Raw genomic sequence first — 5,383 nt, 5'->3', positions numbered from 1 at the left:
AAATTCGATACGTTTAAGCGTAGACATAATAATTTCGTGTAACTAAAGATAATGAGCGAATCAATTTGTGTTAAGAGCGTGGTAAGTTTACGGATTGTATGAGGTGCATCGTTAGGTTAATTCGGGTATGTCGGCGGAAGCGGCGCATAGCGAGCTTTCGGCGGTTCCCACGGCGCCCGTCCCGCGCCCCTCGGCCCCTCGCCTCGCGCTCTCTGTTACACAATGAGAGGTGAACGCGGATCTAAGCAATCGCTTAACCTCGCCCACTACACGGCGCTGCGGCGGCGGTACGAGCGCGCCCAACCGATGCGCCCTCGATACCGGACGAAAGCGTGCGCTTTGCGAAAAATTATACCGCTCACAAACTTATATCGAGAAACTATCACCGCAAATATAATCCATTAACATTTGCACTAGATTTGCACTAATTATGTTTACAATAAAGATCAGGAAAATGTTAAAAAAATCAGGAATTGCTGAACAATTTCGAAATTAGATAATTAAGCTTCGATACACTGTGTTCTAAATTAAACCACATCAGACGGGTTGTAAATATAGGATGGAATCTGAAGTTTGATGAATAAGAAGAATTAGTTGTCATATAACTCAAGCTGCATTACTACGGTTGGAGTCGCCGCGGGCGAGGCAGTGATGGGCACTTTCGTTACATCCGGCAGTGGTGTGCCGGTGCCGGGGTCACGACCGCTCTTTTTGTCCAGCGTACACGCGACGTGCGTGATTATATTCGGCTTAATTATGCTGTCACATCGTCACTTGGGTGATAGTGAAAGCGTTATACTCAATAATAATAGAGGAATATGCAAGTGAAGTGTCGCGTACTAACGATTATTGTAATCAATATAATAGGTCTATTATGTTATGTCTATGCATTATTTGATCTATATTAAGTAGTTTTATTGTTCGTAAAGATGTATCTAATTACGATACAAAGCTCGGGCAATTTAAGATAAAAAGGAAGAACAAAGATGCTTTATTTTTTTTTCCATTTATATTGTTTAATGTTAGAGTTTTTCTCATTTATATTATAATACGAGTATAATCTTCTAACTCTAACGTTGCTCTTCTAAATTCATAGTGGTAATTCACACATATTGGTAATAAGAATTTTTATGGCCACAAAAAAACTACATAAAACATTTAATACACAACACCTTAGAGCTTAAAAGAGATATAAAGAAAGAGAGAAATGTGGCAAAAGGTGGCAAGCTCAGCTAATGCAGGGACGGCGCAGGCCATTACTGCGCTGGGTTTCAGCTGGCCCCTTTACACATAATTAGAATAAATCTTTGAACATCACCAACGAAGCAGGATTTAAATGATCTAAACTTAACTATACTGTATACTGTCAATTATGTACATAACTAGCTTTCGCCCGCGACTCCATCCGCTTGGTATTTAAAAGAGACGAAACCAAGTAGCCTATGTGTTCTTCCAATCTATCCTCTACATTTGTGCCAAATCTCATTGAGATCCGTTGAGCAGTTTAAGCTACAAACTCTTACAAAGATCCATCCATCCATCTAAACTTTCACATTTATAATATTAGTATGAAGTAAGATTACAAGCTCAAAATTTTATTTATTGCGTACTCTGTAAGTTTTCATACAAAAATGTACATGCCTTAATCAACTCTTGCCCGTTACATCTTAGGTGGAAACCACTAGAACAGCACAACGTTTCCTTGTTCTTGTACGTATTTTTATTTTAATCATTAAATGTGATTTTTTTTAATGTATATGATAATTAAAACCAATTTTCATATAAACATGTTTACTCGATTCTATAAAAATCGACTTCAATTAAACACGTACTATTTTCGCTTTTTTTATTTCTTTTTTTTATTGTCAACTCGTTCTCGCATAACTTGTACTATGTGACACAATTAAACTGGTTTCGTCTGTGTTTAATTTACTAGTTAAATTTATCATAATATATTATTGTATCGATCATAAATTATTTCTTTCCGGGTCATTTAAAATCTCAATTAATTACAGACCCAGTTTTAGAAGAGTTATACGCGATATTAATGTACGTAGCAAACTGGAAATGTGAATGGTGTTATAAAATAGTAAATCACGGTGCTCAGGTGCGGAAGCCAAGTTTTTGCCTTTATATCAAGCTAACGTCCATACAAGTAGTTAACATAATTGCGGTAGTTATTTTATGATTCATAAACACTTATAAAAGCGATAAGCTAAATTAATAACGAGAAAGAACCAAAGATGTTTGTAATTTACAATTTAGTGTTAACATTACCTGAAACATCGACTACCGAAATTCGTAGACAAAAATATATTATCTTCCTAATTTTCCGAAATGAATTTCCGTAATATGTTTCGGCAATGGAAACCGACGGGTATACTTCCTGCAACTCGTCAATATTCAGTTACGCCAGTGCGTACATCCAGCATACTAAAATTTGTATTAAAGATTAAGAGAAGAGTACATCACGTATAACAGTCATATGACCAACAATTGCCATACCACTTACAATGGCCTCAAAATCATAAGACCGCGCTGCTGTTAGCATGCCCGAGGCGCTTAAAGCTTGGCATCTGTAACAAAAGTTTGAAAGATTCATTGTGTTAGACTCCATTGGCTAAATCATTGTTAGTAATAAACTTTATTGATGCTTTCATCTCTCGTCGATTTTAAAATCTGGATATATTACTTTTTCTAATGTTAATATTTTTAACATTTATAGTGTAAAGCATTACATTAGGGGTATTTGAACAATTTGAACCAAATAAAACAAACCAAAACAATATACTGAATATGTTTCTTTTTCAATGCATTGTCCTTCGCAGCATTCAGCGTATTCATTTAATAAACTCCGCTGGCAGTGTCCTGTAGACGTTGAGTGGAATTATTTATAGTTGACTGAATTTGGACTTGCTTATTTTAATGTTAAATAAAAAGTAATAAATTTTCACTTTCAATGTTTTATTTCAGATGCTTTTTAATTAATTTTCCGCTATTTTACATAACGCGCTCGCAACGAGCTTGTTCACATTGTAAAGACAGCTTTCGAAGTATTATTATCAGAATGGCTTCGCATTCGCGACGCGACGAACCGCGCCCAGACTACACGATTTATATATTTATTTTAATTTGATATTCCAAAAGCAGGTAAGACTTTAGAGTTAAATTATTTCTAGATAAACAAACTCGTTTTGAACCGACAATGACGTGTTAAGGTAGTTTGTTCTGCAGTTTATGATTGTTTAATGCGTCGTGGGAATTTTCCAATGCATATAACCTGTTTTACAAAACGATTAAATTTACAAAAATGATGTGAAATAGAAAATTGACCTAACAAAAGATAAGTATGTATGCAAGATGAAAAATGTATTATTATACACTTTTCATCTTACTATGGTACTATTGTACCTTCTGCAAATTATATAATTATCTATTACTAGCTTTCGCCCGCGACTCCGTCCGCGAGGAATTAAAAAAAAAGTTAGTAGGCTATGTGTTCTTCCAGTCTATCCTCTATATCTTTGCCAAATTTCACCGAGATCCGTTCAGCCGTTTAAGTTACAAACTCTGACAAACATCCATCCATCCATCTAAACTTTCGCATTTATAATAATAGTAAAATAATTTTTGTGAATACTTAGATAAAGATAATTTCGTTTGAATTCAGATGTGGACTAATTTAAAAGTGATTTATTTGCAGGACCTGCAGAAACACGCGACGCAGCGAGACGCGTTAAGACGCGCATTATCCAAGCGCGTTTGTTCCGGCTCCGGAATATTCCGGTCCTCCTTGAGCCGCGCCGCTGAATACGGTCCCGATCGCAATCTTTTAGATCATCGCTTATATTATACGAATATAGCTTGTAAATATATTAACCGAATGAGCATTATGCAGCGACACTGCAACGAACTGGAAAGTTGATTTTTTTTTTCAATATTACCTTATGAGAAATGAGAAATATCATATTTATGTTTCAAAGTTAACATATAATTGATCATTTATTTATAAGGTGGTTCCTCCTTTTCTTTCTTTTATCTAAGTTATTGAATACTGAATAAATAAGATAAGGTAAGGAATTATTAGTTACGTTTGCAAACAGTACGTCACGTCTTTATTGTAGGTGCTACCTCCACGTCTAGGCTCGCAGACAGTCCCGCGCACCGCACGCCGCACTCCGAACGCCGCACACCGCACAGAAGCTGTCAGCGACAATAAAAGTACGTGACACGAATATAAGCATCAGAAATGAAAATGCATTTAATTAAATACTTCCTACAATATTTATTCATCTTTTTATTTCATTCCATACGTTAATGCTTTTTTCTTTGAGTATTTCTTTTTGACATATAAAAGTTATATTATATTTGAAATGTTTTGCGATTTTTTTTTATAATCAACGAGCTAGAACAAATAACCAATGAAAATAAAACACAAAGAAACCAGCAATAAAAAAGTATACCTTCTAAGAGTCTGAATCGTGGAAATTTGATGTTCAATTAGAACTAGTAACCATAGTACAGTTACTCTGTTTTATATGGAAAGAAATCTGAAATTTTACTGGTACTAATCATATTAATTGCACAAAATAGACTTACAAAGTTTACAATAGTAATAAATAACTTTTATTTTACTACCTGAATTGATTAGGTAATCAGCCTTGGTCTATCCATTTCAAGGCAAATCGAATTTATTGCCGAATGTCCTGATCCTCTCAATGCATAGCTAAATACGTGTGACGTCATCGAGTCAGTTTATGACTAATTTTCAGTTTACACTACACTTAACACGTACGACACGTAACCTTAGTTGTCACCGTTACTTTCATAAATTATTATGACTAAGAAGAATTTAAAGACTTTATGTAATAGACAGTTACGAGAAATAGCGGTGAAAAGGACGGTACTAACATTACTTAAGTATTCAAAACTAAAAAAAAATCAAATAAAATAATAGCCCGATATTTCTTTTTCATGTGTTGTGGTACAAAAATTGTTACGACAATGTTTTTTGACCTCGCCTGGATACAGTACGAAATCATTTTTTTCGTTATCAATTCACCTTAAAGATGAAGAAATGTCTTTTTTGTGTTACGTTCAACAACAGATCTAACGGCTTCTCTTTTCCCGTTTGTTATTAACGTAGGCGTCTTGAAGAGTTAAGTGAATAGGCTATTACTAGGTCAGTGTATTGCATCAAAACATCAGAACGTCACTTTACATATGGTGACAATCTGGTCATGCTTTATGTTTTAAGGTGTTTTTAATAGTATAAGGTGCCAAAGGAGCAAGCTAAAAAACAAAACCGACTTCCAAACAAAATACACTAAAAACAAAACAAAATGCACTAAAAACAAAACAAAATACACCAAAAACAAAATAT

General features: G+C 34.7%; 1 long non-coding RNA gene across 1 annotated transcript in view; it reads right to left on the bottom strand.

The window, feature by feature from the left end:
• Window positions 1-2,500: 2,500 nt before the first annotated feature.
• LOC106099562 overlaps window positions 2,501-5,383 on the bottom strand; it is a 13,940-nt gene continuing 11,057 nt past the window's right edge. Inside the window, exons 2-3 of the long non-coding RNA XR_001225386.1 lie at window positions 4,092-4,203; window positions 2,501-2,576 (exon numbers count right to left, since the gene is read on the bottom strand). This is a non-coding gene — a long non-coding RNA (uncharacterized LOC106099562). The remainder of the gene's footprint in view (window positions 2,577-4,091; window positions 4,204-5,383) is intronic.

Source organism: Papilio polytes, unplaced genomic scaffold, assembly GCF_000836215.1.
Source record: "Papilio polytes unplaced genomic scaffold, Ppol_1.0 DF824102.1, whole genome shotgun sequence".
Classification (NCBI taxonomy): Eukaryota; Metazoa; Arthropoda; class Insecta; order Lepidoptera; family Papilionidae; genus Papilio; species Papilio polytes.
This window is presented reverse-complemented; position numbering and strand designations above follow the sequence as displayed.